The 25307-nt window shown below is 47.2% G+C and overlaps 1 protein-coding gene across 3 annotated transcripts in view; it reads right to left on the bottom strand.

Moving 5' to 3' along the window:
* CFLAR (CASP8 and FADD like apoptosis regulator) overlaps positions 1 to 25084 on the bottom strand; it is a 92437-nt gene extending 67353 nt beyond the window's left edge. For 2 of the 3 annotated variants that reach the window (XM_038749145.1, XM_038749147.1), the window contains exon 1: positions 24954 to 25084. The gene's annotated coding sequence lies outside the window, so the exon portion shown is untranslated. Of the gene's footprint in view, positions 1 to 10033; positions 10294 to 24953 lie in introns of those variants that run through there. The other variant, XM_038749146.1, reaches the window with a different exon arrangement.
* Positions 25085 to 25307: the final 223 nt, after the last annotated feature.

Raw genomic sequence — 25307 nt, 5'->3', positions numbered from 1 at the left:
ACACATGGTGGAGTGGGGATTAGAACCCATGACCTACTGACTCCCAGGCCTGAGATCCCTTCCCCACAGCACCTGTGTATATGTATATATGTTTGTACATATTTATTACTCTATTTATTTTACTTGTACATATCTATTCTATTTATTTTACTTTGTTAGTAAGTTTGGTTTTGTTCTCTGTCTCCCCCTTTTAGACTGTGAGCCCACTGTTGGGTAGGGCTCTATATGTTGCCAACTTGGACTTCCCAAGCGCTTAGTACAGTGCTCTGCACACAGTAAGCGCTCAATAAATACGATTGATGATGATGATGATGATGATCCCCATTTTACAGAGGAGGAAATCGAGGCCCAGAGACGTTAAGTGATTTGTCCAAGGTCAGGCCCGGGCCAGTGTCAGACTTTCCTGAGATTGGAACTCGGGTCTCCTGATTTCCAGTCATTCATTCATTCATTCATTTATTCAATCGTATTTATTGAGCGCTTACTGTGTGCAGAGCACTGTACTAAGCGCTTGGGAAGTACAATTTGGCAACATATAGAGACGGTCCCTACCCAACAGTGGGTCCCAGTCGCTTTCCACTAGGCTCCTCTGCCTCCAATGAAAGAAGCCCCAAGACACACGACCCACGTACACTAGACTGTGAGCCCGCTGTTGGGTAGGGACTGTCTCTATGTGTTGCCGACTTGGACTTCCCAAGCGCTTAGTACAGTGCTCTGCACACAGTAAGCGCTCAATAATACAATTGATTGATTGATTGATTGACCCAAGGACAGATTCCCGTAAGTCTGCTTGAAGCGACCAGAGAAACGGCACTTTTGCCACTAGCTCCCAGGAAGTTAACCCAAGCCTGATTTTAAGATGGAATAGAGGAGGCGGGTGGGAGAGAGGTGCGTATTACCTCTATTGCCATTCAAGGTCACATGCTGTTGATTCAGGAGAGAATTCAGCTTTATAATAATAATGGTGATGGTAAGCTAAGCACTTACTATGTGCAAAGCACTGTTCTAAGCGCTGGATGTGAAAGGTCCCTTCCTTAGAACACCCTGCCGAGCACTTAAATGTCCTAGTAAAGAGCTTAACTGAAATTTTGTTGTTCTGTGCCTGTGCCCCCCATTAAATTGTAAGCCCCTTGAAGATGGGATAATAATAATAACAATAATATTGATGACATTTGTTAAGCGCTTACTATATGCCAAGCACTAAGCGCTGGGGTAGATACAAGGTAATGTGTTTGTCCCACGTGGGGCTCACAGTCTTAATCCCCATTTAACAGTTGAGGTAACCGAGGCACAGAGAAGTGAAGTGGCTTGCCCAAGGTCCCCCAAAAGACAAGTGCTGGAGCCGGGATTAGAATCCACAACCTCTGACTCCCAAACCGGGGCTCTTTCCACTGAGCCTTGTACTCCCCAAGCGCTTAGTAATAACGGTTTTGCACAAGATAGGTGCTCCGTAAATAATACCAGTGATAGTTTTAGCACTTCTACTGTGTCTTCCAACTTGTACTTCCCAAGCGCTTAGTCCAGTGCTCTGCACACAGTAAGCGCTCAATGAATACGATTGAATGAATGAATGAATGCCAATGCATGCACGATTCTCAGTGTCCCCATTACCTGTAAACCTCCACTAAAATATGGACTGAAACCACCAGCTCTTTGGCGAGAATTCTGGAATTACGATTTAGTGAAGTGAAAAGAAGAAGAAGGAAAAAATAAAGGGTCCGTGGAGGTGGAAACTGATGTTTTTAGACATTGCCTGATCTTTGTCACAGGAAAATTTCCACCAGATGACCAATGTCATTTTAATAAATTCACTACCAGGTTTCAGTATAACTACCATTTTCAGCCCTGACATAACCATATACTGGCAGAATGTGGAATTCCCAGTTTCCCCAACCACGCTGAGATTTATTTTTGGTTTTTTGCGTGAAAACCAGAGAACATGTGATGAAAGCTTTCTTTCTTTAACAGCTGAGTGAAGAAGAGTGGTCGGAGTTTACTTAGTATGGGATCTCCCTAAACTCTCCTGCTTCTCTCCAGTCTCCTCCTCCTCCTCCTCCTCCACCCAGTTTGACTCTCCCTGCAGAGTCACAATCAATCAATCAATCAATCAATCAATCGTATTTATTGAGCGCTTGCTGTGTGCAGAGCACTGTACTAAGCGCTTGGGAAGTACAAGTTGTCAGAGTCACAAGAAGACATCTCACACTTCCAGTCAAAATCTACCCCTTCCACCTGCACCTCTGACCTCATCCCCTCAAACCTTATTAAAACACTTGCCCCCTTCCCTTTAGTACAGTGCCAAGCGCTTAGTACAGTGCTCTGCACACAGTAAGCGCTCAATAAATACGATTGATTGATTGATTCTTCCCTCCCTGACCACCATCGCCAACTGTTCGCTCTCCGATGGTTTCTTCCCCATCGCTTTCAAACATACTCAAGTCTCCCCTATCCTAAAAAAATCCTCCCTTGACCCCATGGCTCCCTCCAGTTATCATTCATTTATTCATTCATTCATTCAATCGTATTTATTGAGCGCTTACTGTGTGCAGAGCACTGTACTAAGCGCTTGGGAAGTACAAGTTGTCAGAGTCACAAGAAGACATCTCACACTTCCAGTCAAAATCTACCCCTTCCACCTGCACCTCTGACCTCATCCCCTCAAACCTTATTAAAACACTTGCCCCCTTCCCTTTAGTACAGTGCCAAGCGCTTAGTACAGTGCTCTGCACACAGTAAGCGCTCAATAAATACGATTGATTGATTGATTCTTCCCTCCATGACCACCATCGCCAACTGTTCGCTCTCTGATGGTTTCTTCCCCATCGCTTTCAAACATACTCACGTCTCCCCTATTCTAAAAAAATCCTCCCTTGACCGCATGTCTCCCTCCAGTTATCATTCATTCATTCATTCATTCAATTAATCATATTTATTGAGCGCTTACTGTGTGCAGAGCACTGTACTAAGCGCTTGGGAAGTACAAGTTGGCAACATAGAGAGGCGGTCCCTACCCAACAATCAATCAATCAATCAATCGTATTTATTGAGCGCTTACTGTGTGCAGAGCACTGTACTAAGCACTTGGGAAGTACAAGTTGGCAACATAGAGAGGCAGTCCCTAACCAACAGCAGGCTCACAGACTAGAAGCGGGAGACAGACACCAAAACAAAACATATTAACAAAATAAAATAAATAGAATAAATATGTACAAATAAAATAAATAAATAAATAGAGTAATAAATACGTACAAACATATGGCCTAGCGGCTAGAGAACAGGCCTGGAGTCAGAAGTTCCTGGGTTCTAATCCCGGCTCCTCTACTTGTCCGCTGTATGATCTTAGGTAAGTCACTTCCCTTCTTTGAGCCTCAGTTAACTCATCTGTAAAATGGGGATTAAGGCTGTGAGCCCCACGGGGGATAGGGACTGCGTCCAACCTGATTATCCCCAGCGCTTAGAGCAGAGTCTGGCACATAGTAAGCACTTAGAGAAGCAGCGTGGCTCAGTGGAAAGAGACAGGGCTTTGGAGTCAGAGGTCAAGGGTTCAAATCCCAACTCATTCATTTATTCAATCGTATTGAATCAACAGAATCGTTTTGGCTTCCCACAATTTTTCTCTGTGAGCTCACCGGGCCATTTTCTGGCAACCAAACGCCAAGGCACACATGGATCAAACACAGTAATAATAATAATAATGATGGCATTTATTAAGCGCTTACTATGTGCAAAGCACTGTTCTAAGTGCTGGGGAGGTTACAAGGTGATCAGGATGTCCCTCGGTGGGCTCACGGTCTTAATCCCCATTTTCCAGATGAGGGAACTGAGGCCCAGAGAAGTGAAGTGGCTTGCCCAAATTCACACAGCTGACAATTGACGGAGCCGGGGTTTGAACCCATGACCTCTGACTCCAAAGCCCGGGCTCTTTTCCAGTGAGCCACGCTGCTTCTCACAGTAGCATCTTAACAGCACAGTCCTCCCCTGCTACTACTCGGCAGAAGTGACACGGCCTATGGGAAGCAGCACGGCCTAATGGCTAGAGCCCGGGCTTATTTATTTTGTCACTGATGTGTATATAGCTATAATTCTATTTATTCTGACCATTTTGACACCTGTCTACATGTTTTGTTGTCTGTCTCCCTCTTCTAGACTGTAAGCCCACTGTTGGGTAGGGACCGTCTCTATATGCTGCCGACTTGTACTTCCCAAGCGCTTAGTACAGTGCTCTGCACACAGTAAGCACTCAATAAATACAATTGAATGAATGAATGAATTGTTGGGTAGGGACTGTATATGTTGCCGACTTGTACTTCCCAAGCGCTTAGTACAGTGCTCTGCACACAGTAAGCGCTCAATAAATACGATTGAATGAATGAATGAATTGTTGGGTAGGGACCGTCTCTATATGTTGCCAACTTGTACTTCCCAAGTGCTTAGTACAGTGCTCTGCACACAATAAGCACTCAATAAATACGATTGAATGAATGAATGGGAGACAAAAAGACCTGGGTTCTTATCCTCGCTCCACTTTTTTTTGCTGCGTGACCCTGGGCAAGTCACTTCATTTCTCTAGGCCTCAGTTACCTCATCTGTAAAATGGGGATTAAGACTGTGACCCCAGGTGGGACAGGGACTGTGTCCAACTTCATTAGGTTGTATCTACCCCAGCGCTTAGAACAGTGCTTGACAATACCAGAGTTACTTTTATTATTATTATTACCAACTCTGGTAATAATATGTATATGTTATTATATGTGTATAATATATACATGTATATATTATATATGTCCTGTATATATGTATATATGTCCTGTATATATGTCTGTATGTATTTATTACTCTGTTTTATTTGTACATATAAATAGATAGAATAAATAGAATAAATAAAATAAATAGAATAAATTTGTACATATTTATTCTATTTATTTTATTTTGTTAATATGTTTTGTTTTGTTCTCTATCTCCCCCTTCTAGACCGTGAGCCCACTGTTGGGTAGGGACCGTCTCTATATGTTGCCAACTTGTACTTTCCAAGCGCTTAGTACAGTGCTCTGCACACAGTAAGCGCTCAATAAATACGATTGAATGAATGAAGTGCTTAACAAATTATTATTTAGTGCCATCGAGGCATTTCCAATTCACAGCTACTCCACGGGTATACTTTCTCCAGGACGTCCTGTCCTCTGCCATAATCCGCAACCTTTCTAACTGTTCTTCCGTTATCGTGGTTATGGTCTCTATCCATCTTGCTGCCCGTCTGCCACTTCCACGTTTTCCTGGGACTTTTCCTAGCATTAGTGTTTTCTCCAGAGAATCAGTCCTCCTGATGATGTATCCAAAATAAGCTCATCTAAGTCATTTGGCCTTCCAAAGACCACTTTGGTTTAACTTGCTCTAAAATCCATTTGTTTGTCTTTCATGGTATTCTCAAAAGCCTTCTCCAACACCACTTTTCAAAAGAATTGATGTTCTTTCTATCCTGCTTAACAAATACCCTCATCATTACTATTACTCATTCAATCATATTTGTTGAGCGCTTACTGTGTGCAGAGCACTGTTATTATTATTATTACTGCTATTATTATTAGTGTTATTATTGGATATCCGCAGGTCATCACGGTGAAAAGGAATACCGACTCCGGTGAAAGCCCACTTCCCAAATGACCCCTCAGTCCTGCCATCCCGCTGCCCGTCGCTCAGGGAGAATTCGTCGGGAAACCCAAGCCTGTCCGCGTGCCACAGGGCATCACGTTGGGTCAGACAATCCGTGTGCCGACGGCCTCAGGCAGGGTGAGTACGTCAGTGTGGGTTTTCTTGAACGTGGGGCTCGGCAAGAACGAGAACTCCAGTGTTATGAAACAAGTGGATGCAATATTAGGATTATGAAAGCCCAGTGACCTATCCACCAATCAAGACTCTTCTAATAATAATAAAGGTATTTGTTAAGCGCTGACTATGTACCAGGAACAGTTCTAAGTGCTGGATACAAGCAAATCAGGTTGGACACAGTCCCTGTCCCACACGGGGCTCACAGTCTCAATCCCCATTTTATGGATGAGGTAACTGAGGCCCAGGGAAGTGAAGTGAGTTGCTCAAGGTCACAGAGCAGACAAGTGGGAGAGCCAGGATTAGAACTCTGGCTCTAACCCCCTACCAAATCCTGTCGGTCCCACCTTCACAGCATCAGTAAAATCTGCTCAATCCTCTCCATCCAAACTGCTACCACGTTAATCCAATCGCTCAGGCTATCCCACCTAGATTACTGCATCAGCCTTCCTGCTGACCTCTCAGCCTTCTGCCTCTCCTAACTCCGGTTCTCACTTCACCGCGCGGATCACCTTTCTACAGAAATGCTCAAGACATGTGACATCCCCTCCTCAAAAATCTCCAATGGTTGCCTATCGACTTCCATATTGAACAAAGACTCCTCACCATTGGCTTTAAAGCAGTCCATCACCTCGCCCCCTCCTACCTCACCTCGCTTCTCTCCTTCTACAATCCAGCCCACAGGTTTCGCTCCTCTGGGTGTTGCTAACTTTCGCACTGTGCCTCCACCTCGCCTGTCTCACCATGGCCTACGTCCTACCTCTGGCCTGGCCTGGCCTCCTCAAATCCATCAGACGTTGACTCTCTCCTCCTTCACACCCTTATTGAAGGCCCACCTCCTCCAGGAAAACTTCCCAGACAAAGCCCCATTTTTCCTCATTTCCCAGTCCCTTCCACATCACCCTGACTTGCTCCCTTGGCTCTTCCCAACCAGCCCAGCCTCACATATGTATATACCTGTCGTTTTACTTATCTGTATTGATGTCTGCTTAAATTGTATTGATATCCGTCTCCCTCCCTCTAGACTGTGAGCTTGTTGTGGGATGGGATTGTCACTGTTTATTGTTGTATTGCACAGTGCTCTGCCCACAGTAAATGCTTAGTAAATAATAATAATAATAATGATGGTATTTGTTAAGTGCTTACTTTTTTTTAATTGCATTTATTAAGCGTTTACTATATGCAAAGCACCGTTCTAAGCGCTGGGGAAGTTACAAGGTGATGAGGTTGTCCCACGGGGGGTTCACAGTCTTAATCCCCATTTTACAGATGAAGTAACTGAGGCACAGAGAAGTGAAGTGACTTGCCCAAAGTCACACAGCTGACAGTTGACGGAGCTGGGATTTGAACCCATAACCTCTGACTCCAAAGCCCAGGCTCTTTCCACTGAGCCACGCTGCTTCTCCCTAGCCACGCTGCTTCTCCCTAATAATAACGATGGTATTTGTTAAATGCTTACTATGTGCAATGCACTGTTCTAAGCACTGGGGAGGATACAAGGCGATCAGGTTGTCTCACGTGGGGCTCACAGCCTTATTCCCCATCTTACAGATGAGGGAACTGAGGCCCAGAGAAGTTAAGTGACTTGCCCAAAGTCACCCAGCTGACAATTGGCGGAGCTGGGATTTGAACTCATGACCTCGGACTCCCAAGCCCATGCTCTTTCCACAGAGCCACACTGCTTCTCTGTAAATCAATCAATCGTATTTATTGAGCGCTTTCTGTGTGCAGAGCACTGTACTAAGCGCCTGGGAAGTACAAGTTGGCAACATATAGAGACGGTCCCTACACAACGACGGGCTCACAGTCTAAAAAATACGACTGAATGAATGAAGGAATGAACCACGACCTTCTGATATCCAGGCCCATGCTCTATTTACTCCGCCACAGACTTCAAGCTCCTTAAGGGCAGGGATCATTTCTACCAACTCGATTGTATTGAACCCTCTCTCACACTTAGTACAACATTCTGCACGCAGAAAAACCATTGATGGATTGATTGATTGATTGATTGACTGGCTGAGCTCTTGCCAACCTAGACTCTACGGCTGATTCTTCCCTCCCCAGAGTTCTCTCCCATTAAATTCCACCTTATCCAATCCCCTCGTGACAGATAAAAACTCATCAGTGAGGACCCACACCCCAACTCTGGTGCCGTTCGCCTCACGAGAAGCGGCGTGGCCTTGCGGTAAGAACACGGGCCTGGAAGATGGAAGACCTGGGTTCAAGTCCAAGCCCCATCCCTTACCTGCTGTGTGACACTGCGCGCCTCGCTTAACTTCTCTGTGCCTCAGTTTCCTCATCTGTTAAATGAGGAAAAATCCCCAATTATTACCTGTTCTCCCTCTTACTTAAACCTTGAACCCCATTTGGGGCAGCGAGTGATGATGATGATGGCATTTATCATCATCATCATCATCAATCGTATTTATTGAGCGCTTACTATGTGCAGAGCACTGTACTAAGCACTTGGGAAGTACAAATTGGCAACATATAGAAACAGTCCCTACCCAACAGTGGGCTCACAGTCTAAAAAGTGGGCTCACAGTCTAAAAAAGTGCATTTATTAAGCACTTACTATGTGCAAAGCACTGTTCTAAGCGCTGGGGAGGTTACAAGGTGATCAGGGTGTCCCACGGGGGGCTCACAGTCTTAATCCCCATTTTCCAGATGAGGGAACTGAGGCCCAGAGAAGTTAAGTGACTTGCCCAAAGTCACACAGCTGACAAGTGGCGGAGCTGGGATTTGAACCCATGACCTCTGACTCCCAAGCCCGGGCTCTTTCCACTGAGCCACGCTGCTTCTGTCCAGCCTGAATATCTTGCCTCAATCCCAGCACTTAGAGCAGCGCTTCATTCATTCATTCAACCAATCATATTTATTGATGGCTTACTGTGTGTAGAGCACTGTACTAAGCACTTGGGAGAGTATAATATAACAATAAACAGACACATTAACAGGGAAGCAGCATGGCCTAGTGGAAAGAGCCCAGGCTTTGGAGTCAGAGGACGTGAGTTCTAATCCTGGCTCCGTCACAAGTCTGCTGTGTGACCCCGGGCAAGTCACTTTACTTTTCTGTACCTCAGTTACCTCATCTGGAAAATAGGGATTAAGACTGTGAGTCCCACGGGGGGTAGAGACTGCATCTGCCCCAATTTTCTTGTTCCCACTCCAGCACTTAGCACATAGTAAGTGCCTAGCACATAGTAAGCACTTAACAAATACCATTAGTAGTAGTAGTAGTAGTAGTAGTAGGCTAATGTATCAGCCTCCTCTCTGATCTCCCATCCTCCTGTCTCTCCCCACTTCAGTCTATACTTCACGCTGCTGCCTGGATCATCTTTGTGCAGAAACGCTGTGGGCATGTTACTCCCCTCCTCAAAAATCTCCAGTGGCTGCCAGTCAACCTAGGCATCGACCAAAAACTCCTCACTCTCGGCTTCAAGGCTGTCCATCACCTTGCCCCCTCCTACCTCCCCTCCCTTCTTTACTTCTCCATCGCAGCCCGCACCCTCCTCTCCTCTGCCGCCGTTCACCTCCTCATTGGGCCTCGTTCTCGCCCATCCCGCCGTCGACCCCCGGCCCACGTCCTCCTCCTGGCCCAGAATGCCCTCCCTCTGCCCATCCACCAAGCTAGCTCTCTTCCTCCCTTCAAAGCCCTACTGAGAGCTCACTTCCTCCAGGAGGCCTTCCCAGACTGAGCCCCCTTTTTCCTCTCCTCCTCCCCATCGCCCCGTCCTACCTCCTTCCCCTCCCCACAGCACCCGTATATATGTTTGTACAGATTTATCACTCTATTTATTTTACGAGCACATATTTACTATTCTATTTATTTTGTTAATGATGTGCATTTAGCTTTATTTCTATTTATTCTGATGACCTGACACCTGTCCACATGTTTCGTTTTGTTGTCTGTCTCCCCCACATGTTTCGTTTTGTTCTCTGTCTCCCCCTTCTAGACTGTGAGCCTGTTTTTGGGCAGGGGACCGTCTCTACATGTTGCTGACTTGTACTTCCCAAGCGCTTAGTCCAGTGCTCTGCACACAGTAAGTGCTCAATAAATACGATTGAATGAATGAATGAATGGTAGTATTCCCTGCCCACGGGGAGCTTACAGTCTAGAGGACGACCTGAAAGTCTGACAATAAATACGATTGATACCAGAGTAACTACCACAGTTATTTCCCCACCCAGAAGAAGCTGGCCAAACCTGGTAACTCCCAAATTTTCCGGAATTCCCTTTCGCTGTGCGTCTACCATCACCACCACCTGGCTCACCGCTCCAAATCAACATCGCTCGTACCCTCCAACATCTGATTCGTGGAAGCTTAGACCATTCCCAGTCTTGCTGCCATTCAGAAGAGTTTTGGATCATGGGAGACTAACAGGGAAGAGTCAGTCAACGACCCCGGTTTCATTTCTTCTCGGCCCACTGGGGAGAGTTGGGGAAGAAGGAACTAGGCAAAAGTTAAGGGGCCAAGCTAAATAAAGCAGGAATGGAGCGTAGCAAAGGGATTGGCTGCTTCAAGTTTCACAATCCCTGCAGTTGTTCGGCTTCGGCGGTCTGGGGGAAGTTCTCGTGATTCAGGAGAATTCTGAAGAATGGGCAGGGAAGAAAGCAGAGCAATACGCCTGGTTTGATGTCCCAAACTGGAAATCTCACCCTGAGAATTCAACTGGTGTTTCCCTGACGACAATAAATAATAATCATAAAATCTGGTAAGCACTTACTCTATGCCAAGCCTTGGGGTTGATTCGATCTAAGAGGATCGGACACAGTCCCTGTCACTCGTGGGTCCAATTAGGAGCGAGATCAGGATTTTTATCCCCATTTTACAGATGCATGTATCCATTCATTCATTCAATCATAATAATAATAATAGTAATGGCATTTGTTAAGCGCTTAATATGCGCAAAACACTGTTCTAAGCGCTGGGGAGGCTACAAGGTGATCAGGTTGTCCCACGGGGGGCTCACAGTCAATCCCCGTTTTCCAGATGAGGTAACTGAGGCACAGAGAAGTTAAGTGACTTGCCCAAAGTCACCCAGCTGACAACTGGCGGAGCCGGGATTTGAACCCATGACCACTGCCTCCAAAGCCCATGCTCTTTCCACTGAGCCACGCTGCTTCTCTAGTTATTAGTAGTTATCTAATCGCAGTTATTAAGCGCTTACTGTGTGCAGAGCACTGTACTAAGTGCTTGGGAAAGTACAATACAACAAGAAACAGGGACAGTCCCTGCCCACAACAAGCTCACAGTCTACAGGGAGGGGTGACAGACATCCATATAAATAAATAAAATGACAGATAATTACATAAATGCCGTGGGGCTGGCTGGGGGCGGGGGATAGCAAAGGGAGCAAGTCAGGGTAACGCAGAAGGGAGTGGGAGATGAGGAAAAGTGGGGTTTAGTCTGGGAAGGCCTCTTGGATAAACCTTCAATAAGCCTTTGAAGGTGGGGAGAGTAATTGTCTGTCGGATCTGAGGACAAGTGAGGAAACCGAGGTACAGAAAAGTGAATAAACTTGCCCAAGGTCACACAGCAGATAAGTGGTGGAGCTAGGATTAGAACCCAGGTCCTCTGGCTCTTTGTGGTATTCACGATCTACAAATGTCTGCCAGACTTTTGACCCTTCAAATGTATTAATATTTTTATTAGGCTATAACTTTAAACGGTGGAATCATCACGCACTTTTGTTGGTAGAAGTTTAAGGGAATTATTACTAATCATTGTTGAAAAGTAAATAATTCAAATAGTGTCTGTGTTTTAAAAGCCAACATTCTTGAGAGGTTTCTTTCTATTCCAGTGAATGGTGGCGTTGCTTTCAAGTGGTAAATAGAAATAATAAGGTCTCAGTTGTTCAAAGGAAATGGAGCTGAGACTATCTTAATAATAACGATAATGAGGGTATTTATGAAGCACTTACCAAGTGCAAGCACTGTGCTAGGCTCTGGGGCAAGTTCAGAGCCATGAAACAGTTATAAGTTGGTTATGGATTTCCCAGGGGACGGGGGTGGTGGTTAAAAATATATATAATTTGGGGTAATCAGGTGTTTTTAATTTGCGGAAAATCAAGTTTAATGTGGTTTCCATTTAGCTTTCATTATGATTCACACCCAACATCTGCCCGGCAATATTTACTCCTTTCTGGCATTTGCAAATGATGTAAATGACTACACAGAAGTTCAATTTCACAGCTAGCAACAGTTAACAGCCTCACTTACAAGGTGATCAGGTCTCCCCCTTTTAGACTGTGAGCCCACTGTTGGGTAGGGACTGTCTCTATGTGTTGCCAATTTGTACTTCCCAAGCGCTTAGTACAGTGCTCTGCACATAGTAAGTGCTCAATAAATACGATTGATTGATTGATTGAGAACATTTGACAGGGCAACAAAAACTGACCTTAGACCCAAGTTACCCAAGAAACAGCATGGCCTAGTGGCTTGGCAGTCAGACTGTGAGCCCACTGTTGGGTAGGGACCGTCTCTACATGTTACCAACTTGTACTTCCCAAGCGCTTAGTACAGCGCTCTGCACACAGTAAGCGCTCAATAAATACGATTGAATGAGTGAAGGCCCTGGGTTCTAATCCCAGCTCTGCCACTTGCTGCTGTGTGACCCTGGACAACTCACTTCACTTATCTAGGCCTCAGTTCCTTCATCTGGAAAATGGGGATTATGGTTGTAAGCCCCATCTGGTTCAACCTGATTACTTTGTACCTACCCCAGGGCTTAGAACAGGGCCTGCCACATAGTAAGTGCTTAACAAATACCACACACACACACACACACAAAAAAAAAGAGTGGGAGGGAAGGGAAATTTCCCAGAAATGACCAAACTTTCCAAGTAACACATTTCAAAATTCATGTTGATTATTTGATGACAGAGGAGAGAAACACTGCCATTTCATCATACAAATGAACTAAACCAAAGTTAACTGTGAGAGAACTGAGATAGATTTGTAAAGTGACAAGTCTATTAAAGCCATGAAAACACTAAGAGAGAGGTAGGGGAAGAAGACGCTGGACAAAGCAGATGAAGGGAAGTAAAAAGGTTAGCTACTTTGAGTTTCACACCTTTGTATCTACCCTGGCACTTAGCACAATGCTTGGCATATAGTAAGCACTGAACAACTACCATCACAAATAACTACAATAACATAGGAAGAACTTGAAGTTTTTTAAAAATTGAAGTTTAAGAGGGTTTTGAGGATTTAATTAATTTTTGAAAACGGTGCTGGGGGAGAAATTGCGTGAGAACCTAAAAAGTTTGCACCCTACTACTAAAGAATGAGAATGTGGTTTTCTGATCTTAGAGAAGATGGAGGTGAAAAAGAAAATGTTCAGAAAAGTTATAGTTTCAGGGAACAATTCACAACGCTATTCCAAGCACTTAGTACAGTGCTCCCAAGTGCGTAAAACAGTGCTCGCACAAGGTAAGCGCTAAATAAATAAGACTGATGAACATCCTGAACTATGGAGAATGTCACAAATTCCTTTCTCTTATAATAATAATAACAGTATTTATTACTATGTTCCAATCAATCAATCCATCAGTCGTATTTATTGAGCGCTTACTGTGTGCAGAGCACTGTACTAAGCACTTGGGAAGTACAAGTCGGCAACACATAGAGACAGTCCCTACCCAACAGCGGGCTCACAGTCTAGAAGGGAGAGACAGAGAACAAAACCAAACATATTAACAAAATAAAATAAATAGAATAGATATGTACAAGATAAATAAATAAATAGAGTAATAAATATGTACAAACATATATACACATGTTCATATGTTCATGCTATGTTCCAGGCACTGTTCTAAGTGCTGGGGTAGATACAAGATAATCCGTTTTGGACACAGTCCCTGTCCCACATGGAGCAAACAGCCTTAATCCCCATTTTACAGATGAGGAAACTGAGGTCCAGAGAAGTAAAGTGACTTGCCCAAGGTCCCACAGAGGACAAGTGGTGGAGCCGGGACTACAACCCATGACCTTCTGACTGCCAGGCCCGGGCTCTATTCAATTTAATCGTATTTACTGAGCACTTACTGTGTGTAGAGCACTTTACTAAGCGCTTGGAAAGTACAATTCAGCAATAAAGCTCTATCCACAAGGCCATGCTCCTTCTCATGGCCTACTCTTTTCTTATGCCACAACTATTTTTACCTGGAACAGTCTAGGTTTGAACTACAAAGTGCTACCACCCAAACTAATGATGATGGGAATATCTACCTCTGCCTTTCAACATCATTTTGAAGCATTTTTTGAAGCTGAGATGCCTGCATACCACACTGTAATTAGACATCTCATTTAGGTCATGTGTTATAGAAACGTTCAGGTACAGGCTTGTGTTTGGAAAATACCGGTGAGCCTAACAGGTTAGACTGAAGACTATTTTACTTCAAGAACTCTTATTTCGTTGATCACAAAGATGTCGGAGTCCACATTACCGCTGAAAGCTACCGAGAGGAATGAAACAGTCCCACGGAGCCAGGCTCTGGGATTTGTCCTCAAGGACAAGAAGGCCAGCTCCGCGGTGGGAAGGGGTGGGGAGGGGGCCTTGCCACGACCCTAACCCTCTCCATCCCAGCAGAGAAGCAGCGTGGCTCAGTGGAAAGAGCCCGGGCTTTGGAGTCAGAGGTCATGGGTTCAAATCCCGACTCCACCAACTGTCAGCTGTGTGACTTTGGGCAAATCAATCGTATTTATTGAGCGCTTACTGTGTGCAGAGCACTGGACTAAGCGCTTGGGAAGTACAAGTTGGCAACATATAGAGACGGTCCCTACCCAACAGAAGGGAAGCAGAGGGTTCAGGGGGATTCGCAGGAGTCTTTGGTTCTGCCAAGAAAAACCAGATTTGCTCTGGGTGACTTTTGATCGGCTCCAAAGCTGGAGTTGCTGGTGACAGTGGGGCACTTGTCTCCACTTCTGACCAAAACCAAATTCTCATATTTACCCCAAAATTGCACTCTCACATTTTCCACCCATTCTTTACCTTGTTTGGGTTGGGGTAGGAAATTCTAATAAACGCCTGAGAAAAATTAAAGACTAAAAACTGAAAATGAACCCAATCCTTCCTTCATTCATTCATTCAATCGTATTTATTGAGCGCTTACTGTATGCAGAGCACTGGACTAAGCGCTTGGGAAGTACAAGTTGGCACCATATAGAGACCGTCCCTACCGCTTGGGAAGTACAAGTTGGCACCATATAGAGACGGTCCCTACCCAACAGTGGGCTCACAGTCTAGAAGGGGGAGACAGAGAACAAAACAAAACGTATTAACAAAATAAAATAGAATATGTACAAGTAAAATAGAGTATTAAATACATAAAAACATACATCTATAAGTTATTTACACAGATTCAGCCCAATTATGGTGGCACACAAGGGTGCTTAGGAGGAATAGTATCTCACCCATTAATTTCTCCAGTTTGTTTTTTTTTTCAATTTAAACTCAGTGAAACTGCCTCCGCACCTCGCTGTTATATAACAAATTCTGTAACCCTACCATCGGCCCCCAGAGAATTGAATGATCGAATTCTGAACTGCAAGGCAACTGTCAGCTTCCACTAAAATAATAATTATAATTACTATTATTATTGTTATTGTATTTGTTAAGCGCTTACTATGTGCAAGGTACTGTTCTAAGCACTGGGGTGGATATAAGCAAATCAGGTTGGACACGGTCCCTGTCCCATATGGGGCTCACAGTCTCAGTCCCCATTTTATAGATGAGGTAACTGAGACACGGAGAAGTGAAGTGGCTTGCCCAAGGTGTCACAACCCACAAGTGGTGGAACCGGGATTAGAACCCATGACCTTCTGATTCCCAGGCCCATGCTCTATCCACTATGCCCTGCTGCTTCTCACCACAAACCCTTCTTGTAACCAACTGTAACTTCAATGTGCACATTTCTGTTGGTTCCCGATTAGGGAAAGTCACTTAGGTTGCCAAAACAAATAAAATCCAAGAGTTTGAAAATGTCCCTGAAATTCTTGGAGCATCCGGTATTCCATTTTGGTTTTCCCAGAAGCGGGATCTAATCTGTGAAAACGGTAGTCCTGGGTTGATCATTATCCCTGAAGTTGTTTTAGGTTTGGGCAGGGAATGTGTCTGTTCATCATCAATCGTATTTATTGAGCGCTTACTGTGTGCAGAGCACTGTACTAAGCGCTTAATGTTCAGTGTTCTATTGTACTCTCCCAAACGCTCAGTCCAGTGCTCTGCTTTTAGTAAGCATTCAGTAAATACCATTGATTGATTGGGTTACAATTTATCAGACATTTAAGAGATGCCTCTCTCCCTCTTCCCCCCTCATCCCCCCCGCCTTACCTCCTTCCTCTCCCCACAGCACCTGTATATATGTTTGTGCACATTTATTACTCTATTTTACTTGTACATATTTATTCTATTTATTTTATTTTGTTAATATGTTTTGTTTTGTTGTCTGTCTCCCCCTTCTAGACTGTGAGCCCGCTGCTGGGTAGTGACCGTCTCTATATGTTGTCAACTTGGACTTCCCAAGCGCTTAGTCCAGTGCTCTGCACACAGTAAGCGCTCAATAAATACGATTGAATGAATGAATGAATGAAAAGGTAACTGAAGCACCGAGAAGTGAAGTGACTTGTCCACGGTCACACAGCTGACAAGTGGCGGAGGAGGGATTAGGACCCACGACCTCTGACTCCCAAGCCCGGGCTCTTTCCACTGAGCCACGCTGCTTCTCTCCCCAGCGCTTAGAACAGTGCTTTGCACATAGTAAGTGCTTAATAAATGGCATCATTATTATTACTATTAGAACAGTGCTTTGCACATAGTAAGCGCTTAATAAATGCCATTATTATTATGATTATTAGAACAGTGCCTTGCACATAGTAAGCACAGTAAGTAAGCGCTTACTGTGTGCAGAGCACTGTAAAAGCGAGAGAACACTATAACAGAGGTGGTAGACACGTTCCCCATCCACACGTTCCCCGTCCACAGTGAGCTTACAGTCTAGAGGAGCGTGTGAGACTGCTTTGACGCCAGGGCCTCTTCTCACCCCAGGAAGATTTGGGAATAGGAAGGGAATTCCTTTAGCTTCTGGTAGGGAGTTCTGGGAACAAACCAGGATCAATCCCCCGTCTTACCTCCTTCCCTTCCCCACAGCACCTGCATATATGTATATATGTTTGTACAGAATTATTACACTATTTATTTATTTATTTTACTTGTACATATCTATTCTATCTATTTTATTTTGTTAATATGTTTGGTTTTGTTCTCTGTGTCCCCCTTCTAGACTGTGAGCCCACTGTTGGTAGGGACTGTCTCTATGTGCTGCCAACTTGTACTTCCCAAGTGCTTAGTACAGTGCTCTGCACACAGTAAATGCTCAATAAATATGATTGATTGATTGATTGATTGATTCTCACCCCTGGAAGATTTGGGAATAGGAAGGGAATTCCTTTAGCTTCTGGTAGGGAGTTCTGGGAACAAACCAGGATCAATCCCTCATCTTACCTCCATCCCTTCCCCACAGCACCTGTATATATGTATATATGTTTGTACACATTTATTACTCTATTTATTTATTTATTTATTTTACTTGTACACATCTATTCTGTTTATTTTATTTTGTTAATATGTTTGGTTTTGTTCTCTGTCTCCCCCTTCTAGACTGTGAGCCCACTATTGGGTAGGGACTGTCTCTATGTGTTGCCAACTTGTACTTCCCAAGCGCTTAGTAAAGTGCTCTGCACACAGTAAGTGCTCAATAAATACGATTGATTGATTGACTGATTGATTCTCACCCCAGGAAGATTTGGGGATAGGAAGGGAATTCCTTTAGCTTCTGGTAGGGAGTTCTGGGAACAAACCAGGATCAATCCCCCGTCTTACCTCCTTCCCTTCCCCACAGCACCTGTATATATGTATACGTTTGTACAGATTTATTACTCTATTTATTTATTTATTTATTTTACTTGTACCTATCTAGTCTATCTATTTTATTTTGTTAATATGTTTGGTTTTGTTCTCTGTCTCCCCCTTCTGGACTGTGAGCCCGCTGTTGGGTAGGGACTGTCTCTATAGGTTGCCAACTTGTACTTCCCAAGCGCTTAGTAAAGTGCTCTGCACACAGTAAGCGCTCAATAGATATGATTAATTGATTGATCAATCAATACCACTGATTGACTGATGGTCCTGGTGGGCTCTGTGGGACAGATAGGGGCCCCCTTACTGAACACCAGCAGTTGGGGGGGTCTGTCTGTCTGTCTCTCTTCTCCCTGCCTCCCTAGAGATATGCACCTCAAAACCCCACCCCCTCAAAATGAAAAATCGACCCCCTCTCCCTTCTTGAACACCATTCTATACGTTCATTCATTCAATCGTATTTATTGAGCTCTTACTGTGTGCAGAGCAAGACTTCAAGGCCCTACTGAGAGCTCACCTCCTCCAGGAGGCCTTCCCAGACTGAGCCCCCTCCTTCCTCTCCCCCTCGTCCCCTCTCCATCCCCCTGTCTTGCCTCCTTCCCTTCCCCACAGCACCTGTATATATGTATATGATTGTACATATTTATTACTCTATTTATTTATTTTACTTGTACATATCTATTCTATTTATTTTATTTTGTTAATATGTTTGGTTTTGTTCTCTGTCTCCCTCTTCTAGACTGTGAGCCCACTGTTGGGTAGGGACCGTCTCTATATGTGGCCAACTTGTACTTCCCAAGCACTTAGTACAGTGCTCTGCACACAGTAAGCGCTCAATAAATACGATTGATTGATTGATTGTACATATTTATTACTCTTTATTTATTTTACTTGTACATATCTATTCTATTTATTTTATTTTGTTAATATGTTTGGTTTTGTTCTCTGTCTCCCCTTCTAGACTGTGAGCCCACTGTTGGGTAGGGACTGTCTCTATATGTGGCCAACTTGTACTTCCCAAGCGCTTAGTACAGTGCTCTGCACACAGTAAGCGCTCAATAAATACGATTGATTGATTGATTGTACATATTTATTACTCTATTTATTTATTTATTTTACTTGTACATATCTATTCTATTTATTTTCTTTTGTTAATACGTTTGGTTTTGTTCTCTGTCTCCCCCTTCCAGACTGTGAGCCCACTGTTGGGTAGGGACTGTCTCTATATGTTGCCAACTTGGACTTCCCAAGCGCTTAGTCCAGTGCTGTGCACACAGTAAGCGCTCAATAAATACGATTGATTGATTGATTGATTGAAGTGGAGCGGGGAGGGAGAGTAGCTGTCAGATGTGAGGAGGGAGGACGTTCCAAGCCAGAGGCAGGACGTGGGCGAGGGGTCGGCGATGAGATAGACGAGACTGAGGTGCGGCGAGGAGGTTAGTACTCGAGGAGCGAAGTTTGTGGGCTGGCTTGTAACTCTCTGCAGGGTTCAGAGGATGAGCTGAAGGCCTAGCCCGAAATGACTGCAAGGATGTGTTGTTAAATCAGTGGTATTTCTTGAAGGCCTGCTTTGTACAGAGCACTGTATGGAGTACGCGGGAGAATCTGGGGAATCTAGGATTTGAAATGGGTTTTGGGAGCCTACGTTCTTCCCTGGATGAATCCCATGGGAAGAACATCTGGAAATCCTTGCAGGAAGCCAATCTTCATGAGAAAAAATCAAATCGTTTCCATTGGGGAACCACTCATGTTTCTTGGGAAAACTAGGTGAAGGGGAGGAGAAACCCGTTTATGGGGTCATTAGCAGTCTTCTATACTGTGAGCCCGCTGTTGGGAAGGGACCGTCTCTATATATTGCCAACTTGTACTTCCCAAGCGCTTAGTACAGTGCTCTGCACACAGTGAGCGCTCAATAAATACGATTGAATGAATCAGTACAATACAACAGGGTCACCAGGCACAATCCCTGCTCTCCAGGAACTTGGGAGAGTAATCAAGTAGAGAAGCAGCGTGGCCTAAAGGTTAGCGCACGAGCCTGGGAATCAGAAGGACATGGGTTCTAATCCCTGCTCCGCCACTTGTCTGCTGCGTGACTTTGGGCAAGTCACTTCCCTCCTCTGGGCCTTGGTTCCCTCATCTGGAAAATGGGGATGAAGACTGGGAGCCCCACGGGGGACAGGGACTGTGCTCAACCTGGTTAGCTTGTTTCTATCATTCATTCAATCGTATTTATTGAGCGCTTACTGTGTGCAGAGCACTGTACTAAGCGCTTGGGAAGTACAAGTTGGTAACATATAGAGACGGTCCCTACCCAACAGCGGGCTCACAGTCTATCCCAGCGCTTAGAACAGTGCCTGGCATGCGGTAAGCTTTTAAGAAATATCACAGGGGGAAAAAACAAATATCCATCAATTTATATTAATGTCCGCCTCCCCTCTAGACCATAAACTTGTTGAAGGCAAGGAAACATGTCTACCAACTCTGTAAGACTGTACTCTCTGACACACTTAGTACAGTGCTCTTCACACAGGAAGCGCAAAATTAATATGATCGACTGATAACTCAATTCAAAAGAGTCGGTAGACACAGTCCCTGCTCTGGAGGAGCTCGGTAAACACAGGGTTGGAAAAACACAATGCCTGTCCACAAGGAGCCTGGAAGAGTCCAGTACACCATTCATTCATTCATTCAATCGTATTTATTGAGCGCTTACTGTGTGCAGAGCACTGGACTAAGCGCTTGGGAAGTACAAGTTGGCAACATATACAGACGGTCCCTACCCAACAGTGGGCTCACAGTCTAGAAGGGGGAGACAGAGAACAAAACATATTAACAAAATAAAATAAATAGAATATGTACAAATAAAATAGAGTAATAAATACATACAAACATATATACATATATACAGGACATATATACATATATACAGGACATATATAATATATACATGTATATATTATACACATATAATAATATATACATATTATTACCAGAGTTGGTAATAATAATAATAACAGTAACTCTGGTATTTGTTAAGTGCTTACTATGTGCCAGGCACCGTACTAAGCGCTGGGGTGGAAGCAAGCAAATTCGGTTGGATACGGTCCCTGTCCCCCGTGGGGCTCACTGGCTCAATCCCCATTTTCCAGATGAGGTCACTGAGGCACAGAGGAAAGGAAGTGACTTGCCCGAGGTCACACAGCAGACAAGGGGGGCAGCCGGGATTAGAACCCGTGACCTTGTGGCCCCCAGGCCCAGGCTCTAGCCACTGTGCCATGCTGCTTCCCAGGGTAGGTACAACACCCGCCCTTAAGGACCTTGGGAGAGTCCAATACACCAGAGTCGGTAGACAGGGCCTCCGCATTCAAAGGGCTTGGGTGAGTCCACTAATATTATTACTCTATTTATTTTATTTGTACATATTTATTCTATTTATTTTCTTCTGTTAATATGTTTTGTTGTCTGTCTCCCCCTTCTAGACTGTGAGCCCACTGTTGGGTAGGGACCGTCTCTATATGTTGCCGACTTGGACTTCCGAAGCGCTCAGTCCGGTGCTCTGCACACAGTAAGTGCTCAATAAATGACTGACTGAATGAATAATAGTAATAATGATCATAATAACTGTGCTATTTGTTAATTGCTTACTATGTTCCAAGCACTGTACTGAGGGCTGGGGTGGATACACTAGAGCAGAGTTGGTAGTGGGTGGGTGACCTGCCCTCCCGGAGCTTAGATTGTGGAGGATGTAGGAAGGCCGGGCGGGGGTCTCTGCCCGCTGCCCGCTGCCCCGTTCTTGTGGCCTGTGCCCTCCCTGGGAGACTTGAGCCCCCCACCCACCGCCCTGCCATCGGCCCAGCTCTGGCCGGAGCCCAGGTGGGCGTCCAAAGGGGTCAGCCCCTGGCCGCCGGGGAGGAGGCCTGTCCCCTGGGATGGGCCCTCTGGCCCACTGGCCCAGGATGGGGGTCTCCCCTTGGTACTTATTGGGTGGGGGACAATTCTGGGGGTAGGGGGAGGGTCCTGGGAGGAGTCTTCAGTTGCAGGGCCCTGGTTGGAGGGCCCCGTATCTATATGTTGCGCTTAGTCCAGTGCTCTGCACACAGTAAGTGCTCAGTAAATATGAATGAATGAATGAATGGAGGGAGGGACCCTGGGGAGGCCGTCTGGGGTCGCAGGGTCCCTGGAGGAGGGGTCCCGAGGATGCTGACTTCTGCCATCCCCTTCCCACACACAGGCCCAGGCAGACAGAGACAGGCAGGCAGCCCCCCGCCCCCTCCCCAAAGACAGGCCCAAACAGACAGGCAGACAGACAGACAGGCTGGCAGCCCCCTGCCCCCTCCCCAAACACAGACCCAGCCAGACAGGCAGCCCCATGCCCCCTCCCCAAACCCAGGCCCATTCATTTGTTCATTCAATCGTATTTATTGAGCAGTTACTGTGTGCAGAGCACTGGACTAAGCGCTTTGGAAGTACAAGTTGGCAACATATAGAGACGGTCCCTACCGAACAGTGGGCTCACAGTCTAGAAGGGGGAGACAGAGAACAAAACAAAACATATTAACAAAATAAAGTAAGTAGAAAAATATGTACAAGTAAAATAGAGTAATAAATCCGTACAAACATATATACATATACACAGGTGCTGTGGGGAAGGGAAGGAGGTAAGGCGGGGGGATGGAGAGGGGGAGGAGGGGGAGAGGAAGGAAGGGGCTCAGTGTGGGAAGGCCTCCTGGAGGAGGTGAGCTCTCAGCAGGGCCTTGGAGGGAGGAAGAGAGCGAGCTTGGAGGATGGGCATAGGGAATGGGGGCATTCCGGGACAGGGGGAGGACGTGGGCCGGAGGTCAACGGCGGGACAGGCGAGGACGAGGCCTAACGGGGAGGAGATCAGCGGTGGCAGAGGAGCGGAGGGTGCGGGCTGGGCTGGACAAGGGCAGAAGGGAGGTGAGGGAGGAGGGACTGAGGTGACGGATGGGCGAGGTGACGGATGGACAGCCTTGAAGCCCAGGGTGAGGAGTTTCTGCCTGATGCGCAGATTGATTGGTAGCCACTGGAGATTTTTGAGGAGGGGAGTAGCATGCCCAGAGCGTTTCTGGACAAAGACAATCCGGGCAGTGGCCTGAAGTATGGATTGAAGTGGGGAGAGACAAGAGGATGGGAGATCAGAGAGAAGGCTGATGCAGTAGTCCAGACGGGATAGGGTGAGAGCTTGAACGAGCAGGGGAGCGGTTTGGATGGAGAGGAAAGGGCGGAGCTTGGTAATGTTGCGCAGCTGAGACCGGCAGGCCCAGACAGAGAGACAGGCAGGCAGCCCCTCGCCTCCCCAAGCACAGACCCAGACAGACAGACAGACAGACAGACAGCCCCCCGCCCCCTCCCCAAACACAGGCCCAGACAGGCTGACAGAGAGGCGGACAGGCAGCCCCCTGACCCCTCCCCAAACACAGAGACAGACAGGCAGACAGACAGGCAGGCAGGCAGCCCCACACCCCCTCCCCAAACACGGGCCCAGACAGACAGGCAGGCAGGCAGCTCCCCGCCCCCTCCCCAAGCACAGACCCAGAAAGACAGACAGACAGGCAGCCCCCCAGGTCCCCCACCCCCTCCCCAAACACGGGCCCAAAAAGACAGAAAGACAGGCAGCCCCCCAGTCCCCCACCCCCTCCCCAAACACGGGCCCAAAAAGACAGACAGACAGGCAGGCAGGCAGCCCCCCACCCCCTCCCCAAACACAGGCCCAGACAGGCAGGCAGGTAGCCCCTTGCCCCCTCCCCAAACACAGGCCCAGACAGACAGACAAACAGACAGCAGGCAGCCCCCTGCCCCCTCCCCAGACACAGGCTCAGACAGACAAGCAGACAGGCAGGCAGCCCCCTGCCCCCTCCCCAGACACAGGCTCAGACAGACAGACGGACAAGCAGACAGGCAGGCAGCCCCCTGCCCCCTCCCCAGACACAGGCTCAGACAGACAGACGGACAAGCAGACAGGCAGGCAGCCCCCCCGCAACTCCCCAAACACAGGCCCAGACAGCCAGCCAGGCAGGCAGGCAGGCAGGCCGGCCCCCGCCCCCTCCCCAAACACCGGCCCAGACAGACAGAGAGGCAGACGGGCAGCCCCTTGCCCCCTCCCCAAACACAGGCCCAGAGAGGCAGGCAGGCAGGCAGCTCCCTGCCCCCTCCCCAAGCACAGACCCAGAAAGACAGACAGACAGCCCCCCTCCCCAAACACAGGCCCAGAAAGACAGACAGACAGGCAGGCAGCCCCCTGCCCCCTCCCCAAACATAGGCTCAGACAGACAGACAGGCAGGCAGCCCCCCCGCCCCCTCTCCAAACACAGGCCCAGACAGACAGACAAGCAGACAGACAGGCAGCCCCCTGCCCCCTCCCCAAACACAGGCTCAGACAGACAGACAGGCAGACAGGAAGACAGCCCCCCGCCCCCTCCCCAGACACAGGCTCAGACAGACAGACAGACAGACAAGCAGACAGGCAGGCAGTCCCCTGCCCCCGCCCCAAACACAGGCCCAGACAGACAGACAAGCAGACAGGCAGACAGCCCCCTGCCCCCTCCCCAAACACAGGCCCAGACAGACAAGCAGACAAGCAGGCAGCCCCCTGCCCCCTCCCCAGACACAGGCCCAGACAGACAGACAGACAAGTAGACAGGCAGGCAGTCCCCCGCCCCCTCCCCAGACACAGGCCCAGACAGACAGACAGGCAGCCCCCTGCCCCCTCCCCAAACACAGAGACAGACAGACAGACAGGCAGCCCCCTGCCCCCTCCCCAGACACAGGCCCAGACAGACAGACAGACAAGCAGGCAGGCAGGCAGCCCCCCGACCCCTCCCCAGACACAGGCCCAGACAGACAGGCAGGCAGCCCCCCGCCCCCTCCCCAGACACAGAGACAGACAGACAGACAGGCAGCCCCCTGCCCCCTCCCCAGACACAGGCCCAGACAGACAGACAGACAAGCAGACAGGCAGGCAGGCAGCCCCCCGCCCCTCCCCAGCCCAGGGCCAAAACAAACCCCCCAAAATCCCCCCAAAGTCCCGGTCTGGGAAAGTGGGGGTGGCCCCCGGGGCCACACACACACACACACACACACACACACACACACACACACAGACACACACACACACTATCTACCCCATCGCTTAGAACAGTGCTTGGCACATAGTAAGCGCTTAACAAAAACTATTATTATTATTATTACCTGGCGGCGCCCTGCATGTCCACCCGCTGCACACTCCCCCTCTGCGACACGCTCCGCCGGCGGACAGGGCCCCCGGGCCCACACCCTCCCCCCCAGGCCGGCCTGTCCTCGGGGAGGAGGAGGCTACTACGCTTCCCTTTGTCCGCCCTGCCCGGCCCCTTTCGCAGCCACTTTCGATTTGGTCAAACCAAAGCCACCGCCGCCAACGCCCTCCTCCTTCCTCCTCCTCCTATATTCATTCATTCCATCGTACTTATTGAGCGCTTACTGTGTGCAGGGCACTGTACTAAGCGCTTGGGAAGTCCAAGTTGGCAACATAGAGAGACAGTCCCTACCCAACAGCAGGCTCACAGT

Source organism: Tachyglossus aculeatus, chromosome 7, assembly GCF_015852505.1.
Source record: "Tachyglossus aculeatus isolate mTacAcu1 chromosome 7, mTacAcu1.pri, whole genome shotgun sequence".
NCBI lineage: Eukaryota > Metazoa > Chordata > Mammalia > Monotremata > Tachyglossidae > Tachyglossus > Tachyglossus aculeatus.
Note: the sequence above shows the minus strand (reverse complement) of the source record. Positions and strands in the feature narration are given on the sequence as shown.